The following is a 20,360-nucleotide window of genomic DNA, read 5'->3' on the forward strand; positions in this document are numbered from 1 at the left end:
ACACAGGCATGCCTATAATCTCCGGTCTCTTCATGGGACATACAGGCATGTCTATAATTTACGGTCTCTTAATGGGACACACAGGCATGCATATAATCTCTGGTCTCTTCATGGGACACACATGCATGCCTATAATCTCCAGTCCCTTCATGGGACACATAGGCATGCCTATAATCCTAGTTCTCTTCATGGGACACACAGGCAAGCCTATAATCTGAGGTCTCTTCATGGGACACACAAGCATGCCTATAATCTCCGGTCTCTTCATGAGACACACAGGCATGCCTACAATCTCCCGTCTCTTCATGGGACACACAGGCATGCCTATAATCTCCGGTCCCTTCAAGGGACACACAGGCATGTCTATAATCTCCGGTTTCTTCATGGGACACACAGGCATGCATATAATCTCCGGTCTCTTCATGGGACACACAGGCATGCCTATAATCTCCGGTCTCTTCATGGAACACATAGGCCTGTCTATAATCTGAGGTCTCTTCATGGGACACACAGGCATACCCATAAACCGAGGTCTCTTCGTGGGACACACAGGCATGCCTATAATCAGTGGTCTCTTCATGGGACACCCAGGCATCCCTATAATTGGAGGTCTCTTCATGGGACACACAGGCATGCCTATAATCTCTGGTCTCTTCATGAGACTCACAAGCATGCCTATAATCTTCGGTCTCCATGGGACACACAGGCATGCCTATAATCTCCGGTCTCTTCATGGGACACACAGCCATGCCTATAATAAGATTTCTCTTCATGGGACACACAGGCATGCCTATAATCTGAGATCTCTTCATGGGACACACAGGTATGCCTACAATCTCCGGTCTCTTCATGGGACACACAGGCATGCCTACAATCTCCGGTCTCTTCATGGGACACACAGGCATGCCTATAATCTCTGGTCTCTTCATGGGACACACAGGCATGCCTATAATCTCTGGTCTCTTCATGGGACACACAGGCATGCCTATAATCTCCGGTCCCTTATGGGACACACAGGCATGCCTGTAATCCTAGTTTTCTTCATGGGACACACAAGCATGCCTATAATCTCTGGTCTCTTCATAGGACACACAGGCATGCCTACAATCTCCCTTCTCTTCATGGGACACACAGGCATGCCTATAATCTCCAGTCTCTTCATGGGACACACAGGCATGCCTATAATCTCCGGTCTCTTCATCGGACACACAGGCATGCATATAATCTCCGGTCTCTTCATGGGACACACAGGCATGCCTATAATCTCCGGTCTCTTCATGGAACACACAGGCCTGTCTATAATCTGAGGTCTCTTCATGGGACACACAGGCATGCCCATAATTAGAGGTCCCTTCGTGGGACACACAGACATGCCTATAATCCGCAGTCTCTTCATGGGACACACAGGCCTGTCTATAATCTGAGGTCTCTTCATGGGACACACAGGCATGCCTATAATCCTAGTTTTCTTCATGGGACACACAGGCATGCCTAAAATCCAAGGTCTCTTCATGGGACACATAGGCATGCCTATAATCTCTGGTCCCTTCATGGGACACACAGGCATGCCTATAATCCTAGTTCTCTTCATGGGACACACAGGCATGCCTATAATCTTCGGTCTCTTCATGCGACACATAAGCATGCCTATAATCTCCAGTCGCTTCATGGGATACACAGGCATGCCTATAATCTCCGGTCTCTTCATGGGACACACAGGCATGCCTGTAATCTTCGGTCTCTTCATGGGACACCCAGGCATCCCTATAATCAGAGGTCTCTTCATGGGGCACACAGGCATGCTGATAATCTCCGGTCTCTTCATGGGACACACAGGCATGCCTATAATCTCCGGTCTCTTCATGGGACACACAGGCATGCCTATAATCTCCGGTATCTTCATGGGACTCACAAGCATGCCTATAATCTTCGGTCTCTTCATGGGACACACAGGCATGCCTATAATCACTGGTCTCTTCATGGGACACACAGGCATGCCTATAATCTCCAGTCTCTTCATGGGACACACAGGCATGCCTATAATCCGAGTTTTCTTCATGGGATACACAGGCATGCCTATAATCTGAGATCTCTTCATGAGACACATAAGCATGCCTATAATCTCCGGTCTCTTCATGGGACACAGGCATGCCTACAATCTTTGGTCTCTTCATGGAACACAGGCATGCCTATAATCTCTGTTCTCTTCATGGGACACACAGGCATGCCTATAATCTCCGGTCTCTTCATGGGACATACAGGCATGCATATAATCTCTGGTCTCTTCATTGGACACAGGCATTCCTATAATCCGAGGTCTCTTCATGGGACACACAGGCATGCCTATAATCCGAGGTCTCTTCATGGGACACACAGACATGCCTATAATCCGAGGTCTCTTCATGGAACACACAGGCATGCCTATAATCCGAGGTCTCTTCATGGGGCACACAAGCATGCCTATAATCTCCGGTCTCTTCATGGGACACACAGGCATGCCTATAATCTCCGGTCTCTTAATGGGACATACAGGCATGTCTATAATTTCTAGTCTCTTAATGGGACACACGGGCATGCCTATAATCTCTGGTCTCTTCATGGGACACACATGCATGCCTATAATCTCTGGTCCCTTCATGGGACACACAGGCATGCCTATAATCCTAGTTCTCTTCATGGGACACACAGGCATGCCTATAATCTGAGGTCTCTTCATGGGACACACAAGCATGCCTATAATCTCCGGTCTCTTCATGGGACACACAGGCATACCTACAATCTCCCGTCTCTTCATGGGACACACAGGCATGCCTATAATCTCCGGTCTCTTCATGGGACACACAGGCATGACTATAATCTCCGGTTTCTTCATGGGACACACAGGCATGACTATAATCTCCGGTCTCTTCATGGGACACACAGGCATGCCTATAATCTCCGGTCTCTTCATGGAACACATAGGCCTGTCTATAATCTGAGGTCTCTTCATGGGACACACAGGCATACCCATAAACCGAGGTCTCTTCGTGGGACACACAGGCATGCCTATAATCCATGGTCTCTTCATGGGACACCCAGGCATCCCTATAATCGGAGCTCTCTTCATGGGACACACAGTCATGCCGATAATCTCCGGTCTCCTCATGGGACACACAGGCATGCCTATAATCTCTGGTCTCTTCATGGGACACACAGGCATGCCTATAATCTCCGGTCTCTTCATGGGACACACAGGCATGCCTATAATCTCTGGTCTCTTCATGAGACTCACAAGCATGCCTATAATCTTCGGTCTCCATGGGACACACAGGCATGCCTATAATCTCTGGTCTCTTCATGGGATACACAGGCATGCCTATAATCTCCGGTCTCTTCATGGGACACACAGCCATGCCTATAATACGATTTCTCTTCATGGGACACACAGGCATGCCTATAATCTGAGATCTCTTCATGGGACACACAGGTATGCCTACAATCTCCGGTCTCTTCATGGGACACACAGGCATGCCTACAATCTCCGGCCTCTTCATGGGACACACAGGCATGCCTATAATCTCTGTTCTCTTCATGGTACACAGGCATGCCTATAATCTCCGGTCTCTTCATGGGACACACAGGCATGCATATAATATCTGGTCTCTTCATGGGACACACAAGCATTCCTATAATCCGAGGTCTCTTCATGGGACACACAGACATGCCTATAATCCGAGGTCTCTTCATGGGACACACAGGCATGCCTATAATCCGAGGTCTCTTCATGGGACACGCAAGCATGCCTATAATCTCCGGTCTCTTCATGGGACACACAGGCATGCCTATAATCTCTGGTCTCTTCATGGGACACACAGGCATGCCTATAATCTCCAGTCTCTTAATGGGACACACAGGCATGCCTATAATCTCTGGTCTCTTCATGGGACACACAGGCATGCCTATAATCTCCGGTCCCTTATGGGACACACAGGCATGCCTATAATCCTAGTTTTCTTCATGGGACACACAAGCATGCCTATAATCTCCGGTCTCTTCATGGGACACATAGGCATGCCTACAATCTCCCTTTTCTTCATGGGACACACAGGCATGCCTATAATCTCTGGTCTCTTCATGGGACACACAGGCATGCGTATAATCTCCGGTCTCTTCATGGGACACACAGGCATGCATATAATCTCCGGTCTCTTCATGGGACACACAGGCATGCCTATAATCTCCGGTCTCTTCATGGAACACACAGGCTTGTCTATAATCTGAGGTCTCTTCATGGGACACACAGGCATGCCCATAATCTGAGGTCTCTTCGTGGGACACACAGACATGCCTATAATCCGCAGTCTCTTCATGGGACACACAGGCATGCCTATAATCTCCGGTCTCTTCATGGGACACACAGGCATGCATATAATCTCCGTTCTCTTCATGGGACACAGGCATGCCTATAATCTCCGGTCTCTTCATGGGACACACAGGCATGCCTATAATCTCTGGTCTCTTCATGGGACACACAGGCATGCCTATAATCTCCAGTCTCTTAATGGGACACACAGGCATGCCTATAATCTCTGGTCTCTTCATGGGACACACAGGCATGCCTATAATCTCCGGTCCCTTATGGGACACACAGGCATGCCTATAATCCTAGTTTTCTTCATGGGACACACAAGCATGCCTATAATCTCCGGTCTCTTCATGGGACACATAGGCATGCCTACAATCTCCCTTCTCTTCATGGGACACACAGGCATGCCTATAATCTCCGGTCTCTTCATGGGACACATAGGCATGCCTATAATCTCCGGTCTCTTCATGGGACACACAGGCATGCATATAATCTCCGGTCTCTTCATGGGACACACAGGCATGCCTATAATCTCCGGTCTCTTCATGGAACACACAGGCTTGTCTATAATCTGAGGTCTCTTCATGGGACACACAGGCATGCCCATAATCTGAGGTCTCTTCGTGGGACACACAGACATGCCTATAATCCGCAGTCTCTTCATGGGACACACAGGCATGCCTATAATCTCCGGTCTCTTCATGGGACACACAGGCATGCATATAATCTCCGGTCTCTTAATGGGACACACAGGCATGCCTATAATCTCTGATCTCATCATGGGACACACAGGCATGCCTATAATCTCCGGTCCCTTATGGGACACACAGGCATGCCTATAATCCTAGTTTTCTTCATGGGACACACAAGCATGCCTATAATCTCCGGTCTCTTCATGGGACACACAGGCATGCCTACAATCTCCCTTCTCTTCATGGGACACACAGGCATGCCTATAATCTCTGGTCTCTTCATGGGACACACAGGCATGCCTATAATCTCCGGTCTCTTCATGGGACACACAGGCATGCATATAATCTCCGGTCTGTTCATGGGACACACAGGCATGCCTATAGTCTCTGGTCTCTTCATGAGACTCACAAGCATGCCTATAATCTTCGGTCTCCATGGGACACACAGGCATGCCTATAATCTCTGGTCTCTTCATGGGACACACAGGCATGCCTATAATCTCCGGTCTCTTCATGGGACACACAGCCATGCCTATAATACGATTTCTCTTCATGGGACACACAGGCATGCCTATAATCTGAGATCTCTTCATGGGACACATGGGTATGCCTACAATCTCCGGTCTCTTCATGGGACACACAGGCATGCCTACAATCTCCGGTCTCTTCATGGGACACACAGGCATGCCTATAATCTCTGTTCTCTTCATGGGACACAGGCATGCCTATAATCTCCGGTCTCTTCATGGGACACACAGGCATGCATATAATCTCTGGTCTCTTCATGGGACACACAGGCATGCCTATAATCTCCGGTCCCTTATGGGACACACAGGCATGCTTATAATCCTAGTTTTCTTCATGGGACACACAAGCATGCCTATAATCTCCGGTCTCTTCATGGGACACACAGGCATGCCTACAATCGCCCTTCTATTCATGGGACACACAGGCATGCCTATAATCTCCGGTCTCTTCATGGGACACACAGGCATGCCTATAATCTCCGGTCTCTTCATGGGACACACAGGCATGCATATAATCTCCGGTCTCTTCATGGGACACACAGGCATGCCTATAATCTCCGGTCTCTTCATGGAACACACAGGCCTGCCTATAATCTCCGGTCTCTTAATGGGACACACAGGCATGCCTATAATCTCTGGTCTCTTCATGGGACACACAGGCATGCCTATAATCTCCGGTCCCTTATGGGACACACAGGCATGCCTATAATCCTAGTTTTCTTCATGGGACACACAAGCATGCCTATAATCTCCGGTCTCTTCATGGGACACACAGGCATGCCTACAATCTCCCTTCTCTTCATGGGACACAAAGGCATGCATATAATCTCCGGTCTCTTCATGGGACACACAGGCATGCCTATAATCTCCGGTCTCTTCATGGGACACACAGGCATGCATATAATCTCCGGTCTCTTCATGGGACACACAGGCATGCCTATAATCTCCGGTCTCTTCATGGAACACACAGGCCTGCCTATAATCTGAGGTCTCTTCATGGGACACACAGTCATGCCTATAATCCGAGGTCTCTTCATGGGACACACAGACATGCCTATAATCTGAGGTCTCTTCATGGGACACCCAGGCATCCCTATAATCGGAGGTCTCTTCATGGGGCACACAGGCATGCCTATAAACTCGGTCTCTTCATGGGACGCACAGGCATGCCTATAATCCGAGTTCTCTTCATGGGACACACAGGCATGCCTATATTCTGAGGTCTCTTCATGGGACACACAAGCATGCCTATAATCTCTGGTCTCTTCATGGGACACACAGGCATCCCTACAATCTCTGGTCTCTTCATGGGACACAAAGGCATGCCTATAATCTCCGGTCTCTTCATGGGACACACAGGCATGCCTATAATCTCCGGTCTGTTCATGGGACACACAGGCATGCCTATATTCTCTGGTCTCTTCATGGGACACACAGGCATGCCTATAATCTCCAGTCTCTTCATGGGACACACAGGCATACCTATAATTTCCGGTCTCTTCATGGGACACACAGGCATGCCTACAATCTCCGGTCTCTTCATGGGACACACAGGCATGCCTATAATCTCCGTTCTCTTCATGGGACACAGGCATGCCTATAATCTCCGGTGTCTTCATGGGACACATGGCCATGTCTATAATTTCCGTTCTCTTCATGGGATACACAGGCATGCCTATAATCTCCAGTCTCTTCATGGGACACACAGGCATGCCTATTATCTCGGTCTTTTCATGGGATACACAGGCATGCCTATAATCTCTGGTCTCTTAATGAGACACACAGGCATGCCTTTAATCTGAGGTCTCTTCATGGGACACACAGGCATGCCTATAATCTCGGTCTCTTCATGGGACACACAGGCATGCCTATAATCTCCGGTGTCTTCATGGGACACATGGCCATGTCTATAATTTCCGTTCTCTTCATGGGATACACAGGCATGCCTATAATCTCCAGTCTCTTCATGGGACACACAGGCATGCCTATTATCTCGGTCTTTTCATGGGATACACAGGCATGCCTATAATCTCTGGTCTCTTAATGAGACACACAGGCATGCCTATAATCTGAGGTCTCTTCATGGGGCACACAGGCATGCCGAAATCTCCGGTGTCTTCATGGGATACACAGGCATGCCTATAATCTCCGGTCTCTTCATGGGACACACAGGCTTGCCTATAATCTCCGGTCTCTTCATGGGACACAGGCATGCCTATAATCTCCAGTCTTCATGGGACACAGGCATGCCTATAATCTCTAGTTTTCATGGGACACACAGGCATGCCTATAATCTCCGGTCTCTTCATGGGACACACAGGCATGCCTATAATCTCTGGTCTCTTCATGGGACACACAGGCATGCATATAATCTCCGGTCTCTTCATGGGACACACAGGCATGCCTATAATCTCCGGTCTCTTCATGGAACACACAGGCTTGTCTATAATCTGAGGTCTCTTCATGGGACACACAGGCATGCCCATAATCTGAGGTCTCTTCGTGGGACACACAGACATGCCTATAATCCGCAGTCTCTTCATGGGACACACAGGCATGCCTATAATCTCCGGTCTCTTCATGGGACACACAGGCATGCATATAATCTCCGTTCTCTTCATGGGACACAGGCATGCCTATAATCTCCGGTCTCTTCATGGGACACACAGGCATGCCTATAATCTCTGGTCTCTTCATGGGACACACAGGCATGCCTATAATCTCCAGTCTCTTAATGGGACACACAGGCATGCCTATAATCTCTGGTCTCTTCATGGGACACACAGGCATGCCTATAATCTCCGGTCCCTTATGGGACACACAGGCATGCCTATAATCCTAGTTTTCTTCATGGGACACACAAGCATGCCTATAATCTCCGGTCTCTTCATGGGACACATAGGCATGCCTACAATCTCCCTTCTCTTCATGGGACACACAGGCATGCCTATAATCTCCGGTCTCTTCATGGGACACACAGGCATGCCTATAATCTCCGGTCTCTTCATGGGACACACAGGCATGCATATAATCTCCGGTCTGTTCATGGGACACACAGGCATGCCTATAGTCTCCGGTCCCTTATGGGACACACAGGCATGCCTATAATCCTAGTTTTCTTCATGGGACACACAAGCATGCCTATAATCTCCGGTCTCTTCATGGGACACACAGGCATGCCTACAATCTCCCTTCTCTTCATGGGACACACAGGCATGCCTATAATCTCCAGTCTCTTCATGGGACACACAGGCATGCCTATAATCTCCGGTCTCTTCATGGGACACACAGGCATGCATATAATCTCCGGTCTCTTCATGGGACACACAGGCATGCCTATAATCCGAGGTCTCTTCATAGGACACACAGGCATGCCTATAATCTCCAGTCTCTTCATGGGACAAACAGGCATGCCTATAATCTCCGGTCTCTTCATGGGACACTCAGGCATGCCTATAATCTCCGGTCTCTTCATGGGACACACAGGCATGCCTATAATCTCTGGTCTCTTCATGGGACACACAGGCATGCCTATAATCTGAGTTCTCTTCATGGGACACACAGGCATGCTTATAATCTGAGGTCTCTATATGGGACACACAAGCATGCCTATAATCTCTGGTCTCTTCATGGGACACACAGGCATGCCTATAGTCCGAGTTCTCTTCATGGGACACACAGGCATGCTTATATTCTGAGGTCTCTTCATGGGACACACAAGCATGCCTATAATCTCTGGTCTCTTCATGGGACACACAGGCATGCCTATAATCTTTGGTCTCTTCATGGGACACTCAGGCATGCCTATAATCCGAGGTCTCTTCCTGGGACACACAGGCATGCCTATAATCCAAGGTCTCTTCATGGGACACACAGGCATGCCTATAATCCGAGTTCTCTTCATGGGACAGACAGGCATGCCTATAATCTCCGGTCTCTTCATGGGACACACAGGCATGCCTATAATCTCTGGTCTCTTCATGGGACACACAGGCATGCCTATAATCTCCAGTCTCTTAATGGGACACACAGGCATGCCTATAATCTCTGGTCTCTTCATGGGACACACAGGCATGCCTATAATCTCCGGTCCCTTATGGGACACACAGGCATGCCTATAATCCTAGTTTTCTTCATGGGACACACAAGCATGCCTATAATCTCCGGTCTCTTCATGGGACACATAGGCATGCCTACAATCTCCCTTCTCTTCATGGGACACACAGGCATGCCTATAATCTCCGGTCTCTTCATGGGACACATAGGCATGCCTATAATCTCCGGTCTCTTCATGGGACACACAGGCATGCATATAATCTCCGGTCTCTTCATGGGACACACAGGCATGCCTATAATCTCCGGTCTCTTCATGGAACACACAGGCCTGTCTATAATCTGAGGTCTCTTCATGGGACACACAGGCATGCCCATAATTAGAGGTCCCTTCGTGGGACACACAGACATGCCTATAATCCGCAGTCTCTTCATGGGACACACAGGCCTGTCTATAATCTGAGGTCTCTTCATGGGACACACAGGCATGCCTATAATCCTAGTTTTCTTCATGGGACACACAGGCATGCCTAAAATCCAAGGTCTCTTCATGGGACACATAGGCATGCCTATAATCTCTGGTCCCTTCATGGGACACACAGGCATGCCTATAATCCTAGTTCTCTTCATGGGACACACAGGCATGCCTATAATCTTCGGTCTCTTCATGCGACACATAAGCATGCCTATAATCTCCAGTCGCTTCATGGGATACACAGGCATGCCTATAATCTCCGGTCTCTTCATGGGACACACAGGCATGCCTGTAATCTTCGGTCTCTTCATGGGACACCCAGGCATCCCTATAATCAGAGGTCTCTTCATGGGGCACACAGGCATGCTGATAATCTCCGGTCTCTTCATGGGACACACAGGCATGCCTATAATCTCCGGTCTCTTCATGGGACACACAGGCATGCCTATAATCTCCGGTATCTTCATGGGACTCACAAGCATGCCTATAATCTTCGGTCTCTTCATGGGACACACAGGCATGCCTATAATCACTGGTCTCTTCATGGGACACACAGGCATGCCTATAATCTCCAGTCTCTTCATGGGACACACAGGCATGCCTATAATCCAATTTTTCTTCATGGGATACACAGGCATGCCTATAATCTGAGATCTCTTCATGAGACACACAAGCATGCCTATAATCTCCGGTCTCTTCATGGGACACAGGCATGCCTACAATCTTTGGTCTCTTCATGGAACACAGGCATGCCTATAATCTCTGTTCTCTTCATGGGACACACAGGCATGCCTATAATCTCCGGTCTCTTCATGGGACATACAGGCATGCATATAATCTCTGGTCTCTTCATTGGACACAGGCATTCCTATAATCCGAGGTCTCTTCATGGGACACACAGGCATGCCTATAATCCGAGGTCTCTTCATGGGACACACAGACATGCCTATAATCCGAGGTCTCTTCATGGAACACACAGGCATGCCTATAATCCGAGGTCTCTTCATGGGGCACACAAGCATGCCTATAATCTCCGGTCTCTTCATGGGACACACAGGCATGCCTATAATCTCCGGTCTCTTAATGGGACATACAGGCATGTCTATAATTTCTAGTCTCTTAATGGGACACACGGGCATGCCTATAATCTCTGGTCTCTTCATGGGACACACATGCATGCCTATAATCTCTGGTCCCTTCATGGGACACACAGGCATGCCTATAATCCTAGTTCTCTTCATGGGACACACAGGCATGCCTATAATCTGAGGTCTCTTCATGGGACACACAAGCATGCCTATAATCTCCGGTCTCTTCATGGGACACACAGGCATACCTACAATCTCCCGTCTCTTCATGGGACACACAGGCATGCCTATAATCTCCGGTCTCTTCATGGGACACACAGGCATGACTATAATCTCCGGTTTCTTCATGGGACACACAGGCATGACTATAATCTCCGGTCTCTTCATGGGACACACAGGCATGCCTATAATCTCCGGTCTCTTCATGGAACACATAGGCCTGTCTATAATCTGAGGTCTCTTCATGGGACACACAGGCATACCCATAAACCGAGGTCTCTTCGTGGGACACACAGGCATGCCTATAATCCATGGTCTCTTCATGGGACACCCAGGCATCCCTATAATCGGAGCTCTCTTCATGGGACACACAGTCATGCCGATAATCTCCGGTCTCCTCATGGGACACACAGGCATGCCTATAATCTCTGGTCTCTTCATGGGACACACAGGCATGCCTATAATCTCTGGTCTCTTCATGGGACACACAGGCATGCCTATAATCTCTGGTCTCTTCATGAGACTCACAAGCATGCCTATAATCTTCGGTCTCCATGGGACACACAGGCATGCCTATAATCTCTGGTCTCTTCATGGGATACACAGGCATGCCTATAATCTCCGGTCTCTTCATGGGACACACAGCCATGCCTATAATACGATTTCTCTTCATGGGACACACAGGCATGCCTATAATCTGAGATCTCTTCATGGGACACACAGGTATGCCTACAATCTCCGGTCTCTTCATGGGACACACAGGCATGCCTACAATCTCCGGCCTCTTCATGGGACACACAGGCATGCCTATAATCTCTGTTCTCTTCATGGTACACAGGCATGCCTATAATCTCCGGTCTCTTCATGGGACACACAGGCATGCATATAATATCTGGTCTCTTCATGGGACACACAAGCATTCCTATAATCCGAGGTCTCTTCATGGGACACACAGACATGCCTATAATCCGAGGTCTCTTCATGGGACACACAGGCATGCCTATAATCCGAGGTCTCTTCATGGGACACGCAAGCATGCCTATAATCTCCGGTCTCTTCATGGGACACACAGGCATGCCTATAATCTCTGGTCTCTTCATGGGACACACAGGCATGCCTATAATCTCCAGTCTCTTAATGGGACACACAGGCATGCCTATAATCTCTGGTCTCTTCATGGGACACACAGGCATGCCTATAATCTCCGGTCCCTTATGGGACACACAGGCATGCCTATAATCCTAGTTTTCTTCATGGGACACACAAGCATGCCTATAATCTCCGGTCTCTTCATGGGACACATAGGCATGCCTACAATCTCCCTTTTCTTCATGGGACACACAGGCATGCCTATAATCTCTGGTCTCTTCATGGGACACACAGGCATGCGTATAATCTCCGGTCTCTTCATGGGACACACAGGCATGCATATAATCTCCGGTCTCTTCATGGGACACACAGGCATGCCTATAATCTCCGGTCTCTTCATGGAACACACAGGCTTGTCTATAATCTGAGGTCTCTTCATGGGACACACAGGCATGCCCATAATCTGAGGTCTCTTCGTGGGACACACAGACATGCCTATAATCCGCAGTCTCTTCATGGGACACACAGGCATGCCTATAATCTCCGGTCTCTTCATGGGACACACAGGCATGCATATAATCTCCGTTCTCTTCATGGGACACAGGCATGCCTATAATCTCCGGTCTCTTCATGGGACACACAGGCATGCCTATAATCTCTGGTCTCTTCATGGGACACACAGGCATGCCTATAATCTCCAGTCTCTTAATGGGACACACAGGCATGCCTATAATCTCTGGTCTCTTCATGGGACACACAGGCATGCCTATAATCTCCGGTCCCTTATGGGACACACAGGCATGCCTATAATCCTAGTTTTCTTCATGGGACACACAAGCATGCCTATAATCTCCGGTCTCTTCATGGGACACATAGGCATGCCTACAATCTCCCTTCTCTTCATGGGACACACAGGCATGCCTATAATCTCCGGTCTCTTCATGGGACACATAGGCATGCCTATAATCTCCGGTCTCTTCATGGGACACACAGGCATGCATATAATCTCCGGTCTCTTCATGGGACACACAGGCATGCCTATAATCTCCGGTCTCTTCATGGAACACACAGGCTTGTCTATAATCTGAGGTCTCTTCATGGGACACACAGGCATGCCCATAATCTGAGGTCTCTTCGTGGGACACACAGACATGCCTATAATCCGCAGTCTCTTCATGGGACACACAGGCATGCCTATAATCTCCGGTCTCTTCATGGGACACACAGGCATGCATATAATCTCCGGTCTCTTAATGGGACACACAGGCATGCCTATAATCTCTGATCTCATCATGGGACACACAGGCATGCCTATAATCTCCGGTCCCTTATGGGACACACAGGCATGCCTATAATCCTAGTTTTCTTCATGGGACACACAAGCATGCCTATAATCTCCGGTCTCTTCATGGGACACACAGGCATGCCTACAATCTCCCTTCTCTTCATGGGACACACAGGCATGCCTATAATCTCTGGTCTCTTCATGGGACACACAGGCATGCCTATAATCTCCGGTCTCTTCATGGGACACACAGGCATGCATATAATCTCCGGTCTGTTCATGGGACACACAGGCATGCCTATAGTCTCTGGTCTCTTCATGAGACTCACAAGCATGCCTATAATCTTCGGTCTCCATGGGACACACAGGCATGCCTATAATCTCTGGTCTCTTCATGGGACACACAGGCATGCCTATAATCTCCGGTCTCTTCATGGGACACACAGCCATGCCTATAATACGATTTCTCTTCATGGGACACACAGGCATGCCTATAATCTGAGATCTCTTCATGGGACACATGGGTATGCCTACAATCTCCGGTCTCTTCATGGGACACACAGGCATGCCTACAATCTCCGGTCTCTTCATGGGACACACAGGCATGCCTATAATCTCTGTTCTCTTCATGGGACACAGGCATGCCTATAATCTCCGGTCTCTTCATGGGACACACAGGCATGCATATAATCTCTGGTCTCTTCATGGGACACACAGGCATGCCTATAATCTCCGGTCCCTTATGGGACACACAGGCATGCTTATAATCCTAGTTTTCTTCATGGGACACACAAGCATGCCTATAATCTCCGGTCTCTTCATGGGACACACAGGCATGCCTACAATCGCCCTTCTATTCATGGGACACACAGGCATGCCTATAATCTCCGGTCTCTTCATGGGACACACAGGCATGCCTATAATCTCCGGTCTCTTCATGGGACACACAGGCATGCATATAATCTCCGGTCTCTTCATGGGACACACAGGCATGCCTATAATCTCCGGTCTCTTCATGGAACACACAGGCCTGCCTATAATCTCCGGTCTCTTAATGGGACACACAGGCATGCCTATAATCTCTGGTCTCTTCATGGGACACACAGGCATGCCTATAATCTCCGGTCCCTTATGGGACACACAGGCATGCCTATAATCCTAGTTTTCTTCATGGGACACACAAGCATGCCTATAATCTCCGGTCTCTTCATGGGACACACAGGCATGCCTACAATCTCCCTTCTCTTCATGGGACACAAAGGCATGCATATAATCTCCGGTCTCTTCATGGGACACACAGGCATGCCTATAATCTCCGGTCTCTTCATGGGACACACAGGCATGCATATAATCTCCGGTCTCTTCATGGGACACACAGGCATGCCTATAATCTCCGGTCTCTTCATGGAACACACAGGCCTGCCTATAATCTGAGGTCTCTTCATGGGACACACAGTCATGCCTATAATCCGAGGTCTCTTCATGGGACACACAGACATGCCTATAATCTGAGGTCTCTTCATGGGACACCCAGGCATCCCTATAATCGGAGGTCTCTTCATGGGGCACACAGGCATGCCTATAAACTCGGTCTCTTCATGGGACGCACAGGCATGCCTATAATCCGAGTTCTCTTCATGGGACACACAGGCATGCCTATATTCTGAGGTCTCTTCATGGGACACACAAGCATGCCTATAATCTCTGGTCTCTTCATGGGACACACAGGCATCCCTACAATCTCTGGTCTCTTCATGGGACACAAAGGCATGCCTATAATCTCCGGTCTCTTCATGGGACACACAGGCATGCCTATAATCTCCGGTCTGTTCATGGGACACACAGGCATGCCTATATTCTCTGGTCTCTTCATGGGACACACAGGCATGCCTATAATCTCCAGTCTCTTCATGGGACACACAGGCATACCTATAATTTCCGGTCTCTTCATGGGACACACAGGCATGCCTACAATCTCCGGTCTCTTCATGGGACACACAGGCATGCCTATAATCTCCGTTCTCTTCATGGGACACAGGCATGCCTATAATCTCCGGTGTCTTCATGGGACACATGGCCATGTCTATAATTTCCGTTCTCTTCATGGGATACACAGGCATGCCTATAATCTCCAGTCTCTTCATGGGACACACAGGCATGCCTATTATCTCGGTCTTTTCATGGGATACACAGGCATGCCTATAATCTCTGGTCTCTTAATGAGACACACAGGCATGCCTTTAATCTGAGGTCTCTTCATGGGACACACAGGCATGCCTATAATCTCGGTCTCTTCATGGGACACACAGGCATGCCTATAATCTCCGGTGTCTTCATGGGACACATGGCCATGTCTATAATTTCCGTTCTCTTCATGGGATACACAGGCATGCCTATAATCTCCAGTCTCTTCATGGGACACACAGGCATGCCTATTATCTCGGTCTTTTCATGGGATACACAGGCATGCCTATAATCTCTGGTCTCTTAATGAGACACACAGGCATGCCTATAATCTGAGGTCTCTTCATGGGGCACACAGGCATGCCGAAATCTCCGGTGTCTTCATGGGATACACAGGCATGCCTATAATCTCCGGTCTCTTCATGGGACACACAGGCTTGCCTATAATCTCCGGTCTCTTCATGGGACACAGGCATGCCTATAATCTCCAGTCTTCATGGGACACAGGCATGCCTATAATCTCTAGTTTTCATGGGACACACAGGCATGCCTATAATCTCCGGTCTCTTCATGGGACACACAGGCATGCCTATAATCTCTGGTCTCTTCATGGGACACACAGGCATGCATATAATCTCCGGTCTCTTCATGGGACACACAGGCATGCCTATAATCTCCGGTCTCTTCATGGAACACACAGGCTTGTCTATAATCTGAGGTCTCTTCATGGGACACACAGGCATGCCCATAATCTGAGGTCTCTTCGTGGGACACACAGACATGCCTATAATCCGCAGTCTCTTCATGGGACACACAGGCATGCCTATAATCTCCGGTCTCTTCATGGGACACACAGGCATGCATATAATCTCCGTTCTCTTCATGGGACACAGGCATGCCTATAATCTCCGGTCTCTTCATGGGACACACAGGCATGCCTATAATCTCTGGTCTCTTCATGGGACACACAGGCATGCCTATAATCTCCAGTCTCTTAATGGGACACACAGGCATGCCTATAATCTCTGGTCTCTTCATGGGACACACAGGCATGCCTATAATCTCCGGTCCCTTATGGGACACACAGGCATGCCTATAATCCTAGTTTTCTTCATGGGACACACAAGCATGCCTATAATCTCCGGTCTCTTCATGGGACACATAGGCATGCCTACAATCTCCCTTCTCTTCATGGGACACACAGGCATGCCTATAATCTCCGGTCTCTTCATGGGACACACAGGCATGCCTATAATCTCCGGTCTCTTCATGGGACACACAGGCATGCATATAATCTCCGGTCTGTTCATGGGACACACAGGCATGCCTATAGTCTCCGGTCCCTTATGGGACACACAGGCATGCCTATAATCCTAGTTTTCTTCATGGGACACACAAGCATGCCTATAATCTCCGGTCTCTTCATGGGACACACAGGCATGCCTACAATCTCCCTTCTCTTCATGGGACACACAGGCATGCCTATAATCTCCAGTCTCTTCATGGGACACACAGGCATGCCTATAATCTCCGGTCTCTTCATGGGACACACAGGCATGCATATAATCTCCGGTCTCTTCATGGGACACACAGGCATGCCTATAATCCGAGGTCTCTTCATAGGACACACAGGCATGCCTATAATCTCCAGTCTCTTCATGGGACAAACAGGCATGCCTATAATCTCCGGTCTCTTCATGGGACACTCAGGCATGCCTATAATCTCCGGTCTCTTCATGGGACACACAGGCATGCCTATAATCTCTGGTCTCTTCATGGGACACACAGGCATGCCTATAATCTGAGTTCTCTTCATGGGACACACAGGCATGCTTATAATCTGAGGTCTCTATATGGGACACACAAGCATGCCTATAATCTCTGGTCTCTTCATGGGACACACAGGCATGCCTATAGTCCGAGTTCTCTTCATGGGACACACAGGCATGCTTATATTCTGAGGTCTCTTCATGGGACACACAAGCATGCCTATAATCTCTGGTCTCTTCATGGGACACACAGGCATGCCTATAATCTTTGGTCTCTTCATGGGACACTCAGGCATGCCTATAATCCGAGGTCTCTTCCTGGGACACACAGGCATGCCTATAATCCAAGGTCTCTTCATGGGACACACAGGCATGCCTATAATCCGAGTTCTCTTCATGGGACAGACAGGCATGCCTATAATCTCTGGTCTCTTCATGGGACACACAGGCATGCCTATAGTTTCTGGTCACTTCATGGGACACATAAGCATGCCTATAATCTCCGGTCTCTTCATGGGACACACAGGCATGCGTATAATCCGAGGTCTCTTCATGGGACACACAGGCATGCCTATAATCTCCGATCTCTTCATGGGACACACAGGCATGCCTATAATCTCTGGTCTCTTCATGGGACACACAGGCATGCCTATAAGCCGAGGTCTCTTCATGGGACACACAGGCATGCCTATAATTTCTGGTCTCTTCATGGGACACACAGGCATGCCTATAATCTCCAATCTCTTCATTGGACACAGAGGCATGCCTATAATCTCTGGTCTCTTCATGGGACACACAGGCATGCCTATAATCTCCAGTCTCTTCATGAGACACACAGGCATGCCTATAATCTCTGATCTCTTCATGGGACACAGGCATGACTATAATCTCCGGTCTCTTCATGGGACACACAGGCATGCCTATAATCCGAGGTCGCTTCATGGGATACCCAGGCATCCCTATAATCCGAGGTCTCTTCATTGGGCACACAGGCATGCCGATAATCTCCGGTCTCTTCATGGGACACAGGCATGCCTATAATCTCCGGTTTCTTCATGGGACACACAGGCATGCCTATAATCTCCGGTCTCTTCATGGGACACACAAGCATGCCTATAATCTTTGGTCTCTTCATGGGACACACAGGCATGCCTATAATCTCTGGTCTCTTCATGGGATACACAGGCATGCCTATAATCTCTGATCTCTTAATGGGACACACAGGCATGCCTATAATCCGAGGTCTCTTCATGGGACACACAGGCATGCCTATAATCCGAGGTCTCTTCATGGGACACACAGGCATGCCTATAATCTCCAATCTCTTCATGGGACACACAGGCATGCCTATAATCTCCAGTCTCTTCATGGGACACACAGGCATGCCTATAATCTCCGGTCTCTTCATCGGACACACAGGCATGCATATAATCTCCGGTCTCTTCATGGGACACACAGGCATGCCTATAATCTCCGGTCTCTTCATGGAACACACAGGCCTGTCTATAATCTGAGGTCTCTTCATGGGACACACAGGCATGCCCATAATTAAAGGTCCCTTCGTGGGACACACAGACATGCCTATAATCCGCAGTCTCTTCATGGGACACACAGGCCTGTCTATAATCTGAGGTCTCTTCATGGGACACACAGGCATGCCTATAATCCTAGTTTTCTTCATGGGACACACAGGCATGCCTAAAATCCAAGGTCTCTTCATGGGACACATAGGCATGCCTATAATCTCTGGTCCCTTCATGGGACACACAGGCATGCCTATAATCCTAGTTCTCTTCATGGGACACACAGGCATGCCTATAATCTTCGGTCTCTTCATGCGACACATAAGCATGCCTATAATCTCCGGTCGCTTCATGGGATACACAGGCATGCCTATAATCTCCGGTCTCTTCATGGGACACACAGGCATGCCTGTAATCTTCGGTCTCTTCATGGGACACCCAGGCATCCCTATAATCAGAGGTCTCTTCATGGGGCACACAGGCATGCTGATAATCTCCGGTCTCTTCATGGGACACACAGGCATGCCTATAATCTCCGGTCTCTTCATGGGACACACAGGCATGCCTATAATCTCCGGTATCTTCATGGGACTCACAAGCATGCCTATAATCTTCGGTCTCTTCATGGGACACACAGGCATGCCTATAATCACTGGTCTCTTCATGGGACACACAGGCATGCCTATAATCTCCAGTCTCTTCATGGGACACACAGGCATGCCTACAATCCGAGTTTTCTTCATGGGATACACAGGCATGCCTATAATCTGAGATCTCTTCATGAGACACACAAGCATGCCTATAATCTCCGGTCTCTTCATGGGACACAGGCATGCCTACAATCTTTGGTCTCTTCATGGAACACAGGCATGCCTATAATCTCTGTTCTCTTCATGGGACACACAGGCATGCCTATAATCTCCGGTCTCTTCATGGGACATACAGGCATGCATATAATCTCTGGTCTCTTCATTGGACACAGGCATTCCTATAATCCGAGGTCTCTTCATGGGACACACAGGCATGCCTATAATCCGAGGTCTTTTCATGGGACACACAGACATGCCTATAATCCGAGGTCTCTTCATGGAACACACAGGCATGCCTATAA

Source organism: Triturus cristatus, chromosome 7, assembly GCF_964204655.1.
Source record: "Triturus cristatus chromosome 7, aTriCri1.1, whole genome shotgun sequence".
NCBI lineage: Eukaryota > Metazoa > Chordata > Amphibia > Caudata > Salamandridae > Triturus > Triturus cristatus.